Source organism: Lactuca saligna, chromosome 2 (assembly GCF_052625555.1).
Source record: "Lactuca saligna cultivar CGN05327 chromosome 2, ASM5262555v1, whole genome shotgun sequence".
Lineage (NCBI taxonomy): Eukaryota > Viridiplantae > Streptophyta > Magnoliopsida > Asterales > Asteraceae > Lactuca > Lactuca saligna.
The window spans coordinates 112,899,605-112,918,832 of NC_136418.1; the positions used below are offsets into that span (position 1 = coordinate 112,899,605).

The 19,228-nt window shown below is 36.0% G+C and overlaps 1 pseudogene; it reads right to left on the bottom strand.

Moving 5' to 3' along the window:
- Positions 1–6,139: 6,139 nt before the first annotated feature.
- Positions 6,140–7,811, bottom strand: LOC145031382 (E3 ubiquitin-protein ligase PUB23 pseudogene; annotated as a pseudogene).
- Between the last annotated feature and the right edge of the window lie 11,417 nt (positions 7,812–19,228).

Below are 19,228 nucleotides of genomic sequence, written 5' to 3' on the forward strand. Positions count from 1 at the left end.
ACATGAGCTGTAGGGTTGATAGGCAAGCCAGACTCATGTTATAGGCTCAGGGGTAATCCAGTCTGTATAGATGTGGACCCATTACAAGCTGTTATTTGTATATGTGCTATTTGTTATGTATAAGTATTTTGTGGGAACTCACTAAGCTTCTTGCTTACAGTTGTGAATTTTGTTTATGGTACATCGGATGATTGCTAGAAAAAGAAGGCTTGATCGTGCACCTCCTCATATTTTATGTTATGATTTCTTGGAATTCTCTGATGTTAAACTATTTTGAAAACAAATTTTAAACAATGGATGTTTTGGAATGTTTAAAAGTTTAAATTTTTTCATGAATTTTATGGATGTTACAACATATGATCGAAGGAGGTGAACTGTGGTGGTGGTAGTAGCCATGAAAAGTGGTGGTGGTGGAAGGAATATGGTGGCAGCTTCAAATGGTGGTTGTGAAGTTAGTGTTGGCATTGGTTGCAGAAAACGAAGGTGGTGATGGCTGCAAATAATGGTTGTAGTGAAGGTGGTGGTGTTGGAGGAGGGGAGTTGTGGTGGCGAGATGGGGGCTAATAGGGGCAGAGTCGGTGCAATGGGCAGATTAGGGTTTCACAACCAAATAATGTGAAATCTTGGAGCACTGGATAGGATATAAATCGATCAAAAAGAGGACAAAGAGGAAGGCGGGCTAGTTTTTGCCGAGATCTCAGGCTTCAAAACAACTCACGGATTAAAAGACCCGGTCAAAAGCATAGGAAGTATATGCATAGCTTGATTATACGTTCAGCTTAAATGTTTGTATGATTTAAAATTATAATATTATAATATTACTATTTTTGTTGGTTATTGTACTTTTAGCTTTATGGTTTGGACTTCTTAAATCTATTTTTAAAAATAATAAGGTTTATATAAAAATATAGTATGATATGTATGGAGGGAGAGAGAGTGTGAGAGAGAGAAAGAGGAAGAAAGAGAGAGAGAGAGAGAGAGAGAGAGAGAGAAAGAAGTACAATTGAGTACCATAATTATTGGTTTTTCAAAGAAACAATTTTTTTTTTCAAGTTTTAGAGCTTATTATCTATCGATCAAAAAAAACTAATTTTTTTTTTACATTAATAACTTCACATTGTGAAATCTAAAAAATAAATTTCATATTTTCGAGTTCATCTTATGAATTCAAATTCACACTGTGAATCTATATAGATTCACATTGTGAATTTGACGATTTTTTATTCTTTTTATCGAATTTGATATAATTAGAAAATGGATAAAAGTTAAGAATTTTTTTATTAAGAAACTGCTCTAAATGTCGAAAAATGATTAGTTCTTTGGTTTCATATTTAATTATGGTTCTCTATTAAACTTTACTATATATATATATATATATATATATATATATATATATATATATATATATATTCATAGACACGTTCAGGTGTTTACTGTATCTATTGTGTTATTGTATGGATAATTGTGGGCCAATCAAAACTAAATAAATAAATAAATAAGGGTAATTTAGTAATTTCTTTAGTAACTTCCATAAATAATCCCGATAATCATGGGATTGATTTATATCCTAAATAAATAAATAAATAAATAAGGGTTTTATCTTTGCTTTCAACAAGTTGATCCAACCTTAAGGGATTAGGGCTTTTAAACCCGTGTTCTTTTTGATCGGGCAAAGATGGACGACGGCAAACAACGAGCGCAGGTAACGGAGACCCAAGAAATCTGGTGCAAGAATCGTTTGGGGGTGTTGTCGATTGGTGGAAGGCCGAAGACAAGAAACGGGAATCACAGTGGCTGTTATGGCTTCTGTAGGTGTAGTGAGGTCTCGTCGCCGTCAAAAACTCTCTCATCACAACCACCGCATTCCGCCATCTCCACCTTGACGGATAAAGAAGTCGAAAACGAAATCGACATCATGCCATAAATCCACGGCCCTCATCTCGTTGATTTAGTCGGATTCATAAACCCCCCACATCAAAATCGGTTGCTGGTAGTGGAATTCATGTGTAATGGAACACTCTACAACACCCTCCAAATCAATCAACAGCCGTCGAATTGGGGGCGGAGAATGTTGCCGCCACTCTCTTTAGCCTCTCGGTCTTCAGCCTCTCGGTGTGGATGAAAACAAGGTTCAACGATCGGAGCTGGGGTTTACATTCTTGTTGGTATAGTTGCTACAGAACATTTTGGCCCTGCTTTGCCCTTTTCTTTCCTTATTGTTGGTATAGCAACTGCTGTCTCTGTCTTTTGTTATGCTGAGCTTGCAAGTTGTTGCCCTTCAGTTGGAAGTGCCTATAATTATTCCTACATCTGTGTTGGAGAAGGGTAGGTTCTTCATCTTCAAAGTCTTAATATGTTATGATATTGTAAAATTCTTGAATGCTGATATTACCATTTTCTAATTTTCGGTCTTGCTTGGATAATGGGATGGGCTTTGATTTTGGAGTATACAATTGGAGGATTTGCCGCCAATTTAGTTCCAAATCAACAACCAAAAAGAACTCAAATCTAATGTTTGGTAACTGATATGAATTTTTGTTGTTGTGATTTAAGTTTTGATGTTGCTGTGATTTAAGTTTTGATAATTGATACAATTGATAGTTTGTTTGATTGGTTGATAATCATACACCATCGATGGTATTAATTATTTTCCCATGTCTTGGCTTCAAACTTCCATCTAAGCATGAATAATTTTAGGGGTTTTAAACTTGGTTTGAATCCGAATTGCATTGAAAGATTTGTTTAGTGGGCAGTAGGCAAGTTGGCTTTCAATTAGAACTGATAAGAAAGGGTTTCAATTTCATATATTAGACTTAGACTTTTAATTTTGATTTGTTTGACTATATTTCATTTTTAGTTATGTTTGAATTAGAATTGTACAAGTCTAGAACGATTAGTCAAAAACATAGATGCTTTGATGCTTCTTTCATTTGTAATTAATTTGTTTATGTAGATGATTCAATGGATGATATTGGTGAGATTCTATTTCTATTGGAATGTAATCACGAATTCCAATTCGGTTGAAATGGAATCATGAGTTCTAATTATGTTGGAATGGAATATGGATATTTTCTCACTGATTTATGCATGTTCTACAATTCTTGTTTATTGGTTTTGGTGCAATTCACAAGTCCACATCTTTTTCCAAATGAATTTAGTTTTTTATATTTCATTTGTTAATGCATTATTAGAATCTAAACTACAATTTTGTTTGTTTTCACAGAAGTTGATGTTTGAAGAATGGACCACAAAATTGAAAGTGATTCCAAGCAACATTATTCTTTTAGAATGTATAAGTGTCGTTTTCTTTCCCATTTTAAAAGTTTTTTTAGTTTTATTCTTTAACAATAAATGTAATTCCTAACAATTGTTACCCGTATTCTATAAGAAATAATGTATTTTTTGTTTTTATTCGTCAATTGATTGTTCAAGAATTTATTATTCTACAAAAAGTTTTTAAAGTCATGATGAAGAAATAGGTTCAATAATATTTTTTTTTATTTATGGTTTAAGAATAATTATTTTAATCTACTCATAAACATATTCTCTTAGAATGTTCAAATTAAAAGAATTATAATTCGTAAAATTGGATTTTTAAAATTAATATAACCTATGATCCTTAAAAAAAAAATGCAATTTTCCTTTATTAAATCTACATTAATTGGCTAAATTACTCTTGTAATTAGTTAAGATGATTTTTTCAATTATATTTAATTCAATAATATATATATATATATATATATATATATATATATATATATATATATATATATATATATATATATATATATATATATATATATATATATATTAATCACTTTCTTAAAATAAGTAAATTTGATTGTCCCATATTTATGCATATAATAATACAATAATTACTTTAAGCAAAATAACCTAACTATATATATATATATATATAATATGAATTTTCTAATATGTGCTTTAATAGGACATATAACAAACATTAATTAATGATAAATATTACCATAATTAAATGTAAAGGGTAGTGATTCGTACATAATAGTTTTTTAACGTACACAACAAGTTATGCATTATAGAGTTGTGCAGTACAACATTTTAAAACATTAATTGTTGTGTACGCAGAAAAATTATTATGTACAAATCATTTATCAATTATAAAATACATTAATTATAAGGAATATTACTCTAATTAAATATAAAATACATTAACAATCTCCATAAAAATGCATTTTAAATTTAATTATTGCAATATTTTTCATAATTAATATATATATATATATATATATATATATATATATATATATATATATATATATATATATATAATTTCAAACACTTCGCAATCTGAGGCTAATAGAAGAGTACTGCTAGGGATGTTGCCACTAATACATTTAGTAGTGACGTGTCGTTGATTAAAAGGTCGATGTTAATGATTCGTTGTTAGTACTCAAAGTGTCGCCACTAATACTATTTGTCGCCGCTAATAATGGCATGTCGCAGCTAATAGAAGAGCGTCACAGCTAAAGTGTCGCCACAAAAGGCGTCGCTGTAATTTTTTTTTAACGTTAAAATTAGAAAAAAAAACTGCTTAAAAAGTATAAATTTTTTATGATATTAATGTAAACCAACATCCGTCCAATATATTAATCCAACATCCATTCAAAATACTCATTCAAATTAAAATATTGCAAAATAGCAAAAATACAAGTCAATAATACTAACGCAAACAAAACATTTAAAAAAAATTCCAAAAGCAGCTGCTCATCATCATCGCTCTTCTAGTTTCGTCCAGTTTCATTTCGTTGTGGCAAGGAACGACACGATTCTTTATGTGTAGCACTACATGCTAGGTTTTTAACATTGTTTGAATCATGTCCAACTACAAAGAAAACGACATAATCTTATAAGTTAACCCAACAATTTACGACAATATAAGCAAAATAGAAACAACATACACCATATATACATAATTTTCTATACATACAAATACACATATACAAAAATAGTACCCATCCAAAAACATATACACATATATCATACACATACAAATACACCTATATGATACACATACAAATATATAAAATCACATGTACATACATCATACACATCCAAAATACACATACATACAAATCCACGTATAAATACACAAAATCAACATTATATATATATATATATATATATATATATATATATATATATATATATATATATATATATATATATATATATATATATATATATATATATATATATATATACTAGCCGTTTGCCCGCGCAAAGCGGCGGCGACGAATAGTTTATTTCAAGCAATTAGTTCCATTCGGAGACATGTTATATTTCTAAGAACACTTGCACAATTATCGATTGGTTTCACAAAAATAAAAAATGGAATGCCAAAACCAAAACATATTTTGGTGGTGGATTCCATGGAGGAAAAGGAGATGAAAATTTGAATTATTCTCTAGTCAACTATATTTTATGCAAAACATTATGAAACTCCAATTTGAATGAGCTTTTAAATTTCAAACGATTTATCGAAAAGAATTGTTTCAGATTTTGAATGCACCCGAAATTCCAGCAAAATACCCGAAATTCCTTCAACCAAAATATATATTCAATGGGGAGAGGAGAAAACGAAATGAAAAAAACAAACCTAAGTCACACTTCAACGTCACTATAACTGGTGCTTTGGTGCCGCTGATGTGCCGTCGTCGGTGATGCCATTGGGGTTGCCGAACATGAGCTTTTGACGGAGACAGTCGAGGTTTCGTTGGAGAAAATTGACTAAGGAAGAAGATGCGACAGAAGGGGAAAGAACGAGGGAAGAGGGGTATTATCCGTGCAAGGGTATTAGTGATGACGGGTATTACCGGCGACGATACCCTTTAGCGGCAACGAACGGAGTAATATTGGCAACACCTTTGGAGGGAATCTTTGGCAGTACTTTTTTCGAGCATTAGCGGTGTTACTATCGCCGGTAAAGGTGTCACTGCTAAAGATTGCATACAGTGTTCATTTCAAGTTGATAGATTAGACACTAATTTTATCAATGGCTATGATTTCACCTCAGTGTTTGACACAGATCGACATCGAATAGCCTTTAGCGGCGAGACACCTTTAACGGGGATAAATAATGCAAAAGTTGTTTGTTGGCGCTAATGCCTATTCTTGTAGTGTCATCATTACACATTCGAATTTAGGTGCCAATTCTTAAAACTTTACAAAAACATGTACTTGTACAAGAACAACTAACAGCAAACTTATTCTTTTTTCTTTTCCAGGATGAAAAAACAGTTGTTTTCGCAAATATGCATAACTGACGTCGCATACAAATTAAAGAGTTTCACTTATAAAACTCTTGTACATTAGAAAAATCTTGATGCATCGATGTACTAAGAAGGATAGGAAGAAACGAACTCATAGGGTATACATGAGGAATTCTTCCAAGCCCTAGCATGCATCTTCAGAATCTCGCTAGCTTTCTCGCTCGTCTTGCTCCCACACTCTACTTGTAACACGTAACATAGTTTCCCCACCACCCCTAACTGCAACATCTCTTGCACTACACTCTTATTTCCAGAGAACTTTGCCACTGCATGCAGTATCCTCACAGCCTTTGAACTTGCCACCTGTGAAACACGAAAGATTTTCTTGGAAACCACCGCTAAACCTGCACCATGTTTCAAGAGCTCAGCCCTGCCATCAGCACATTGGCAAAGATGGTCTAACAGTGTCAACACTATCTCCGGGACCCTCTTTTGATCAGTACAATCGAGGAGGATGTCAATTAATACAGAAACTACTCCTGCCTCCACCGCCTTTATCCTATTCCGACCCCATGGACAAACATCGATGAGTAATTTCAGTGCAGCTTTTGTTGCTTTTTGTGAGATTTGATTAGCCAAGATTTGCGTAAGCACTTTGAAGAGATGAGGCTTTATGGATATCATTTGACTGGGTTCAGCCACCTCCAACATCGACTTCAGCAATAAGACGGCATAAGTGCGTGACTCATAACTGGTGGCGCGTTCCATAACCCTAGTCAATGCATCAACAAACTCTCCGGTCCTTCCAAACAAGGATTTAAGGCCGGTTTTTGACAAATGAAGGTGGTAAAGGATGCTCACCGCTTCGTCAACATCTGTCGGCAAATTATCTAATCCGTTGATCTGAGAAACTTCAATCGCCGGTGATGATGACGACAGATTACAACTAGGGTTACATATGATGTACGACAGGTATTCAGCTGCTCCAACTGCTTCCGTTGACCGTTTATTCATATCACTTTCCAAAACAATCGTCTTTAGCCTCTTCAAACACTTCATCTGCAGATTGGGAGACTTAGAATCTTGTAGAAGCTTCAAGATTTGTGATTTGGATATTGGGAGACGTGGAGTGGGGAATCTTTCGACACCATATGGCCCATTAATTGTGCACCAAGATTGGATCAATCGACGAAGGGTGTGGTTTGGGGTGAGCTCTAAATCGGTGAGAACTTGTTTGGTGATGGGACACGTGGTGTTTTTTCGAGTATACAACCATTTCTCTATGGCTTCACGATCGTATGTTATTCCTGTGGAGAGAGTGACAGGGTCTTTCATGATTTCTAGAGAAATCGGACATACAAAATATGAAGGAACTTCTATCTCCTTTTGAGAATCACCCATATCAGATACTTCAACAAAAAAAGTTAAAAACAATATCAAGATTGATACTTAGGGTTCATTTGTAAGTCTTGAATAAATGGATGAACGAAACTAGAGGTCTTTTGTTGAAGTGGTTGTGAATAATGTTAAATAGCATTGAACGATTTTCAATTTGGGGTGGATTGGGTGCAGTTAACAAAAAAATATAAATAAAAAAAAATAAAAAGTCAAAACTGCATTAAAGGAAAATTATTTTGGTCAAAGAGAAGGAGAGGTTTTGACGTTTTCAAAGGGCATTTGAATTTTGAAAGGCTCAGCACAGACATCTGTCAAAATCAAAGTCTATAAGGCATGTGTTTTGTAGTCAACAGTGTGGGAAATGTGTCTTGGAAGCGTCTAGCTGGATAAATTTACTCCTCAATGTCGGCTGTATAAGATTCAATATTATTCCAAAAAACATACACTTTTAATGAACTTATATTTTTAGTAATAATTTATGTAAAAGGTTCAATTTTTTTGGAAACGGCGGATTTTATCATTTGTAAAAGCTTAAATGACAAATTTCGTCCATCTCTCATAGTAAAACTAAGTATACAAACCTACTATCTCTTGAACAATTTACCGAGGGGTATATCTTCCTTTCTAAAATCCTTTATATATATATATATATATATATATATATATATATATATATATATATATATATATATATATATATATATATATATATATATATATATAGCTTCAAGTTAATTTGAGACCATGCTAATTTTGTAAAATCGTGAGATCAAATCTAAAAATAATTTTTAAAATTCAAAATAAAAGGAAAAAATCCAAAAAATTCTTTTTTTTTAATTATTATTTTCTGAACTTTATTTAACTAAAAGAATAATAAATAAATAAATAAATACTATTTTTTTAAAATACATGAAATATTCTAATATAATATTACAATGTATATATTTTAATATAATTTTTAGAATGTTTTGAATATTTACAATATTCTACTAGATTTGTCATATATGTAGAATATACTAAATATGTAAAAAATGAATGTTTTTGTATTTATTTTTTAATTTTTTTGTATTATTTTTATTTTTTATTTTTGGAAAATATATATTCCGAAAATAATATTCGAAAAAACAATTTTCGAAAATTTTCAATTATTTTGAATTTTAAAAATGTTTTTGTTTTATCTAATAAATTAGTGGCTAGGATTGCGTCTCACGGTCACACAAAATTAGGCTATCTCACATGAACCTAACTCTCTCTCTCTCTCTCTCTCTCTCTATATATATATATATATATATATATATATATATATATATGTATATATATATATATATATATATATATATATATATATATATATATATTATGAATTAAGCGTAATTAATGTAACTTTAAACCAAATCAAACTAGTAAACTTTGCTAATAACTTTAATTGAGTAGAAAGAATATTTAGAGAAAATATGAAAGTTATATCTCTTATAAGTTTTTGGTGTATCTCATTCTTTACAATGGAGGGGTATCTATACTACAAATTTTACTAACATATAATTGTAACTACTTAAAATATTAACAAATTTACAATGCACTAATTATTATATGATCAACCAATTATTTATGTGACATCCCCATTTTCACGGCCACAAAAGACCGATTTTTGTTTATACTTTATAAAAATCAGAGTTCTTCTTTTAATAAAAATGTTGCGGAATTCGTTCCCAGAAAAACACGATAAATAAGTTATTAAAACATTTTCGAAGAAACATATTTTATTCATTTTAAAACGTTTGGGATGTCATTGTCAATACAGGAACAAAAGCATAAACAGAACTTACATTTATTTACACTAGTGATCTACATCTCTTTGATCTCTCAGTGTAATGTGACTTCATATGAACACCTGTGATATAAATAAACTGAGTGGGTCAGGTTGGGAAACCTGGTGAGTACATAGGGATTTCAATCCCACAATGTTATACCGTATATATAGTTTAAAATTCACAAAATATACAATTTCACCATACATAAATATAAACACTCTTATCCCACCCCGTCGATCCTCGCAACGAGGCTATCCATACTCTCGGACCTAAGATTAGTTGTTTTACCTACTCCATACTCCCGGATCAGAAATGAACGAATTTACCAAATCCATACTCTCGGACTAGGGAAGAATGACTAATCCATACTCTCGGATTAATGATGAATGATTATGCCTAATCCATACTCTCGGACTAGGGACAATGACTAATCGATACTCTCGGATTAATAACGAATGATTATGCCTAATCCATATTCTCGGACTAGGGATAATGACTATGTCTAATCCATACTCCCGGATAAGTGACATATACTAACTTCTATTCTCTGAGTTTAACTCACTTGTACTTGTAAGAATATACTACCCAATATTCCTCATATTTAATTTAGGTCTACTCTTTATCCTAAATTATCAAATATAATCAGGTATGTTCTTTAACATGAATTTCAAGCAACATCAATTAACTCGCACATAAACATATAATTAATACTTCAATCAATACTTGTATTAAAATCATGTTCATGAAAGGGACTATGCACTCACTTGAAAGGTGGTGACTCAGCACTCGGATAGCGCTTTGATACTCTCAAAACAATTTCCTTCGATAAAACCTAGTATCAATACCACTAGGGTTTAGTTTAACGATAACCACGACAAATTAATTATCTGACTATTATTATTATTATATAAGCGTTAATAACACTCAACATAACTCATAATAATAGCCCAAATAATTATTTTAAGGACCTAATAACATTCCTATATTAAAACATAAGCTAAACTAAAATAGGTTAGGCGTAGCTCACTTACAGCGGGTTTTTCTCGAAAATCGGACTTCGCTGGAGCAGCATTCCCGAGCCGAAAGGCTCTTTTCTCGGAGCCATCGGGCGCTCCGGGGCTTCCGCCTCGTGCTAGGGAGTTACCCTAGGCTTTAGGGGGTTAGGGAGGCTTAGAGAGAGAGTTTAGAGAGAGAAAGAAGGGTTTGAAGGTGTGAGAATGAATGGAACCCGGCACCTCTATTTATAGGGGAGAAATATGATGGACTCGTCGAGTCTGAGTCATGACTCGTCGAGTTGGTCCATGTGGTGGCCTTTTGGTGGTGCCACGTGTCCAATTCTGGTGGTGTCACGTCACCCCTATCGCGTATCAGCCTTCAAACTTAGAAAAATCATAACTTTCGCATATGAGCTCCGTTTTCGACATTCTTTATATCCACGCGTAGGTAAAATCAAGATCTACAACTTTCGTTTAGACTCCGTCGGCTAATTCTCGACCGATCTCAAATTTAACAGTAGGAGGTGTTTAGACTGTTAAATGACCGCGAAGAATTCATAACTCCTTCATACGGACTCCGTTTTCGTCTGTCTTTTTACCGTTGAGTTCCTATTAATGAGATCTTCAACTCTCATTTAGGTCGCGTAAGCCAAAAGCTGCTCGAACTAAAATTCGAGTTTCGGGCTGTACACTGCTAAGCCGAATCTTAGAAAAATCATAACTTCCCCATACGAAGTCAGATTTGGGCGTTCATTTTATCGACGCTCTTAGTTTAACATATTCTACGAATTTCATTTAGATAACTAAGGAAAAAAGTCCTCCATCGTAAATTCACTATTTACGCTTCTCGGTGCCGTGCCGGTTTTGCCGTAAAACTTCAACGGGCCATAACTTCTTCGTTATAACTCGGATTTCAGCGTTCTTTATATGTACGGAAACCTTGTGACATATTCTACAACTAGGTTAAGATTATTTATTCTAAATAATCTTTTGTCGAAAAGTCATTTTCGACCCCTATTGCCTCTAAATTGACTAGCCCGGATCTGCGGGCGTTACAATTTACAACACCACCAATTATTTACAACACTCCCCCTTCGATGACATCATTTTAGCATTCAACTTTGATGTACTGCCTCGTTAAAAACCTTGCTAAAGAAAACCCAGTGGGAAAAAACTTTAGCTAAGGGAAAAAGAGTGCAGTGTATAGTTGACTCCCCCTTATTTAGACATCCGTCGCATTATATTCTATGCACATGTCGCATTCTGATACCATGGACATGTTTCCTGAAGATTATAGTAGGAAGTGCCTTCGTAAAAAGTTCTACTGCATTCTTACTGGATTGAACATATTTGATCTCAACTTGATGGTTCTTTATAAGCTCTTGAGTGTATTAAAAAAACTTTGGAGGTATATGCTTTGTCTTGTCACTCTTGATATATCCCTCTTTCATTTGAGTGAGACATGCTGAGTTATCTTCATAAATTAAAGTTGGACATATATCCTTTTCAAGTCCACATGAAGTTAAAACTAGTTGTGTCATTGATCTTAACCATGTACATTCTCTACTAGCTTTAGTTATGTCACGCCCCCGAACCAGACGGCGGAAACGTCCGAGGGCTATTGTGACTTAATTGAATACCATCACAATGAATATACATGAATCATAACATCATTCACTACCATGCATTGAAATATTACAACCGATATTGTTTACATTCAGTACATTATCTAAAGCATTACATTCCCAAAACATAAACCGTTCGATACTAATTAAACAAACATTATGACATCATTGGATACATTTGGCTTCGATTTACCTGTTACCTGAAAATACAAGTATTTTGGAAAAACGTTGACATATGAAATGTTGGTGAGTTCATAAGTATGGTTTGAAAAGAAATGATTTGTATAATTTTGAAAACCACAGAATATCCGATATTTTCTAAAAAAAAGTGTTGTATATAAGAAAAAGTGTGAAGATCCGTAAGTATGCTTGTTGATTATTATAAACGTGAATAATTTTTAGACTTTGTATATATCACATAGTTAAGAGTGTTGAATTCCCCAGGGAAACCCGATGTTTTCCCCAATACATCAAATTACGTGGCTTAGTTAGTATTAACCCGATACGACGTTGTTTTCTATAATTCCAGGTGACATTGGATTAATTATGGGTTGTGAGTCATTATAATCACACATTAATGAAAATGACTAGTTCACAACTATACAAATGATCCCTTAGGCGTTGTCCGTACTACTCACTTAATCCAACCACCCTGACTTCTCATAGCCCCACAACCAAGGAGAAAAGAGGGTGCGAAGCCCCCGTTATTTCCATAAGTCGTTCAAGGCTATCGTGAATGCGAAAGGCACTTGGCCTGACTCGCATTTAACTTCTCGACTTTGCTAGCAGTACCAAAGGACCCTTGGGGCCCAATAGCACAATAAAGCTATTGAAAGTTCTTTTACATGGAATTAGGTCATTTATGGCCCAATAACATGTAAGCGCGTTCCCTTCGGGCCTAAAGATCATGTCATTGGGCTAGCTAGGCCCAACAAGCACGATTTGAAACTTTCGAGCCCAAAGATGGTGTATTGACTTCTCATAAATTTCCGCGTGTGTATTGAAGTATCATTGATTATTGATTTTTGATTCGTTATTGATTCGAGACCGAATCAATTCGTTTGGTAATGATTTTGGTGTTGAAGGTGTATTTATTATTACGTTTCACCGGTAGACGTAATACTCGTATTTTTATTTTAAGGGGTCTATTGTTTTAAGAATGTGAGTTTATCTTCTTAAGCCATTTTCTCGGATAAAATTTACACTTTTAACCCTTTGTGTTTAAAAGAATTTCCAGTTTAGTCCGTAAACTATTTTTCTTGACACTTTAGTATCAAAACTTATTGGAAAGACATTTTTAGCACAAATTTACTTGATAAACAGCTTAAGTCCTTCAAAAATGAAATTTTCTCGGTTGGAACCTCCATTTTTGCAACTTTTACAATTTTGACCCAAAATGGAAATTTTTTGCATCTTTGGTCCCTTTTTAATTTGAAAAGCATTTTTGACCCTTGAAATAGATTTGGTACACTAGTAATCCTCTGTTTTACAGAAATGTGCAGTTTCGGCCCCTCCAAATTAAAAATCTCGCTATATGGGGCTTTATTGGGCCGAAAGGTCCATTTTGGCCCATTATGTTTAAAATTCACATTTTTAATCCTTCAAAAGTGTTAATATTCAGAAAATACATATTAGAAACTGTTTAGACTCATGTGAACCTTCAGAATTATATTTTGTCATTTTGGCCCCCTTAGTTTTGTATTGTTAGCATTTTGAGCCCAAAAATGGGTTTTTAAGTCCAAAAATGTTCATATTAACCAACTAGATTATTTTTCTAGACTTGATTAATGTGAAATGGTATAATTTATATGTATTTCATTCTTCATATAGTAGATCTCGGTTTTTAGGTTCATGTGGCTAGTTTAAACATCAGAATCACACAAGATCATACATATAAGCATAAAAATCACACAAGGCATACATATACTCATAGATCTACACATTTACTTGTATTCTCCCCCATTAAACTAATAAAAACCGAAAAAGAGGGGATATGAAGCTCACCTTGAGTTTTGGTTTCGATTTGAAGAAGAAAAGAGAAGAGTTTGTTGCTATTTTCGGCCCTAACAAGTTTCTTGAATGGATCTCGAACTTAGAGGGTTCTAAGATACAAGATCATGAATTCATATGAGTTAAGAGGAGATTTTTTTATAGAACAAAGAGTCTAGAGTGTGGATCCAAACATCAACTTACTGAAGATGATGATTTTTGTGAAGAATCCTCCTTGCAAAGTCCTTAAATCTCGAAAATTTTGAAGGGAAAGTGAAGGGATTTGTGGTGTGTTCTTGAGAGTGTTTAAGTGAATGATTATGTGTGGGGGTGTGATACTATCGGCCAAGAGTAATAGAAGAAGAAGAGAGAGAGAAGTGAGAGGATATGCATGGAAACATGTGAGATATGCTTGGATATCCCATAGGTATTAAGGAGGTGGCTAATCCTCCTTAATTCTTAAATTCTTCTTTTTTTTCTTTATTTTTTTTTTTCTACTTGGGCTGAGAGATAGAGGGGAGAGATGGAGACTTGGGCCTTTGGTGCTTAAATCCAAATCATGGGCCCATGTTGATTGTTTTTCGGCCCATTGGACTCTTAGGGTGCATCATGGCCCAATTTGGTTCATTTAAATAATTTATTTCATTCTAGGCCCAATATGGCCCAACATGGTAAAATAAATGAAACTGGGTCCAATTAGAGCCCATTTAAGAGTTCTAAGCCCAAGATGGTCAAATTGGAAGCTTATTGGTCCATTGGGCCCAATAAGGAAGTCCTAGTCCAAAATGAACTTAAACAAGGACTTCTAGGGTTTCCAATTGCTTGTTGACTATTTGTAGTGCTTGTATGATGTGTTTTATTGAAATTTTATTGTCATCGAGTATGCATCATACATGCTCTTGAGTCTTTGATTCACACTTTGGCTTAATTGTTGTAATCTTCAAGGCACAAAAATTTCTAGGTTGTGACATCATCCCCCCGTTAGAGGGAATTTCGTCCCGAAATTCTTTTGAAAGCTAGATTTGAGAATGCTAGAATAGGTGAGGGTACTTTTGCTTCATTTGGTCTTCGCGTTCCCACTCGAATTCTGGCCCATACTTCGCGTTCCACCGTACTTTAACGATCGGGATGCGACTTTGCTTAGTACGCTTGAACTCCCTATCCATGATTTCGACTGGTTCCTCAACGAACAGGAGATTCTTGTTGATTTCAATCTCGTCAAAGGGAATGACGAGTGTTTCATCTGATAGACACTTCTTAAGATTGGAGACATGGAACACGGGGTGTACATTGCTTAGCTCAGTGGGTAGTTGCAGTTTGTACGCCACTGGACCTATTCGGGCATCGATCTCGAAAGGTCCAATGTATCATGGGTTCAGTTTTCCCCGTTTTCTGAAATGAATGACTCCTTTCCAAGGTGAAACTTTTAACAACACTCGATCCCCGACCTGAAACTCTAAGGGCTTTTGCCATCTATCGTGGGTTCAGTTTTCCCTGTTTTCCGAAATGAATGCTCCGTGGTTTCACGTATGATCTCCGGTCCCGTTAACGCCTTGTCCAATGCTAGTGTTTTCGCTAGCTGGGTGTCACCCACTTCAGCCCAACACAACGGTGATCTACACTCACCTCCGTATAGTGCTTCGAAAGGAGAGACTTTGATGCTCGAATGATAACTGTTGTTATAAGAGAATTCCACTAAGGCCAAGTGGATGTCCCAAAACTTCCCAAAGTCTATCACACATACGCGAAGCATGTCTTCGAGCGTCTGAATGGTTCGTTCGCACGATTTCTGAAGTGATTGCCAAAAACGTGAAGTGAATCTACTGTCTCTATCCGAGATAATAGACACTGGTACTACATGGAGTCTCACGATTTCTCGAATGTATAATCGTGTCAGTCTCTCCATCTTGTAGGATTCTTTTATTGGCAGGAAATGAGTGAATTTCATCAGTCGGTCAACTATTACCCATATGGTGTCTAATCCATCTGACGTCTTGGGTAGCTTGGTCACAAAATCCATAGAAATCCCTTCCCATTTCCACTCGGGACTCACCGGTTGCTGTAATGACCCGAAGGGATTTTGGTACTCCACCTTTACTTTGGCACAAGTAAGGCATTTACTGACATAGGTGGTAATTTCTGCCTTCATGTTAGGCCACCAATAATGTTGTTTAATATCCAAGTACATCTTGTCCGAACCAGGATGGATGGAGTATCGTGTTTTGTGAGCTTCATTCATGACTACATCCCTAAATACTTCGAGTTTAGGGACCCACATACGGTTCATCAAGTAGTATACTCCGTTCTCCTTTACCTGTAGATTCTTCTCCATTCCGCGTAATGCCTCGCTTGCTCTGTTTTCCGTTTTCATGGCATCTGACTGGGCTACCCTAATCTGAGTGGTTAGGTGAGATTTGATGGTTATTGAGAGAGTTTTCACGCGATGATTAGAGTACTCCTTCCGGCTCAAACCATCAGCTACCATGTTGGCCTTGCTTGGGTGGTATTTGATTTCACACTCGTAATTGTTTAATAGTTTAACCCATCTTCGTTGCCTCATATTCAGCTCTTTCTAGTTCAAGATATGTTGGAGACTTTTGTGGTCCGTGAAGATGGTGCACTTCGTACCATAAAGGTAATGCCTCCAAATCTTCAGAGCAAAGACCACCGCTCCCAATTCCAGATCATGGGTTGTATAATTCACTTCGTGTGTCTTTAGTTGGCGGGATGATTAAGCTATCACTCTTCCACGCTGCATGAGAACGCAACCTAAACCCTGATTCGACGAGTCACAGTAGACCACGAAATCTTCCGTTTCCTCAGGTAGAGATAGTACCAGGGCACTACATAGGGCTTGCTTCAGGGTTCAGAAGGCAACTTCTTGTTTGTCCGTCCATTTGAATGGTACGCCCTTTTGTGTAAGCGAGGTAAGTGGCTTCACGATCTTAGAGAAGTTTTGAATGAATCTCCTGTAGTAGCCTGCTAGGCCTAAGAATTGGCGGATTTCTGTGGGTGTTGTCGGGACTGCCCATCCTTTGACGGCTTTGACCTTAGAAGGATCCACATGAATTCCTTCCCGACTAACAACATGACCTAAGAAGTTCACACTACGGAGCCAAAACTCACCCTTAGAAAGTTTTGCGTATAGCTTTTCCGTTCGCAGGGTTTCTAGGATTTGTCGGTGATGCCGGCCATTCTCTTCTTCACTTCGGGAATAGACGAGAATGACGTCAATGAGGACAATTACAAAATTGTCGAGGAGTGGTCGACAGATTCGGTTCTTCAGGTCTATAAATGCGGCAGGGGCATTTGTTAGACCGAAGGGCATTACGACAAATTCATAATGTCCATAACGAGTTCAGAAAGCGGTTTTGGGAATATTCTCTTTCCGGACCCTGAGATGATGGTACCTAGACCGTAGATCTATCTTAGAGAAGTAACTAGATCCTTGGAGCTGGTCAAATAGATCATCGATTCGTGGGAGTGGGTAGTGATTCTTGACGGTGAGTTTGTTTAATTCCCTGTAATCGATACACATCCTAAAAGATCCGTCCTTCTTTTTGACAAAGAGGACCGGAGCTCCCCATGGTGAGTAGTTGGGTCGGATGAATCCCTTATCCAGGAGCTCACTAAGTTGGCTGGACAATTCCTGCATTTCAGCAGGAGCTAGCTGGTGAGGCGATTTAGCAAGTGGAGTTGCTCCTGGAACGAGGTCAATTCAGAACTCAATTTGTCTCTCTGGGGGTACTCCAGGGAGATCTTCAGGAAATACATCTGGGAATTCACGTGCTACTGGGATGTCTTGAATGTTAACCTCTTCCTTGGTTTTATCCACTATGTGAGTCAAGAACGTGAAATTTTTCTTTCTTAGATGCATCTGTGCCTGGACACACGAGATGATGCAAAGGTTCGTGCTAGGTTTGTCTTCGTAAATAACTAGGGTTTCGTGATTGGGAAGATGAAGGCGAACGGCCTTCTCATGACACATAATTTCATCATGGTGGGGGCTTAACCAGTCCATGCCAATAATCACATCGAAACTCCTAATGGAAATAGGCATCAAGTCTATTTGAAAGACGTGTTGATTTAGAGTAAGGGTATATCCGATGTAGATTTCCCCAGTGGATTCGGTTTTCCCATTGGCCATTTCCACCATAAATGTTTCATTGAGCTTCTGGGGTTGTTGTTTTAACAAATGTTTAAACTTATTGCTCACAAAACTTCACTCCACTTCGGTGTCAAATAGGATGCATGCATATGTGTAGTTTAGGGGAAACGTACCGGTAACAACAGCGGGATCCTAAATCGCCTCCCCCTGACCCATGGTCAGCACTGTTCCGGTTCCTCCATTTTCGGGATTGTTCTTGTTGGGGCAGTTTCAACGGAAATGCCCAGTCCTTCCACAACCATAGCAGGTGTGGCTAGGTCCTGCATTGTTGCCACCAATGTTAGTGTTGTTGTTGTTGCGGTTGTTGTTGTTGTTGCTTCCCTATTGTTGATTTTGAGGAGGATAAGTCCTGCAGTACTTTTCCGTGTGCCCGTTCCGATTGCAACTGGTGCACTGCATCTCTCTGCATTCCCCATTGTGATGGAGACCACACTTGTTGCACTTGGGAAGATTACTGGAATAAGGTCTAGGAGCACTTGGTGCACCTGAGGCTGGAGCATGTGGTGTGGATGGAGCTTGTGTGGTTGCAACATTAACCGTCACTGTTTGCTGTTTCTTGGATGATTCGGAGCCTTGACGCCCCTTTCTCTTGTTGTTCTTCCCCTTCTTGCTATCATTTTCCTTCTTAACTTCAGTCTCCACTGGCTTCTCACCCTTGTGGTTGTTGTGGTCATATAACTTCTTGGCCAATCTCTTGGCACTATCGAAAGTTTCAGGATTTGCAACTATTACATTTCCCTGGATCGGTGAGGTTAGTCCCCAGATGAATCGTTCGATCTTCATACCCTCTGAGGTAATCATGTCAGGGCATAACAGAGACAGTTCGCTGAACCTGGATATGTAGGCATCTATGTCGGCCTTCCGGACAGTGAGATTCCACAGCTCCTGTTCCATTTTCTGAATTTCGCCAAGAGGACTGTATTCGGCCATCAACATGTCTTTCAATTCTGCCCATGGCATGGAATTGGCTACGGGGAGTGTCATGGCTTCCACG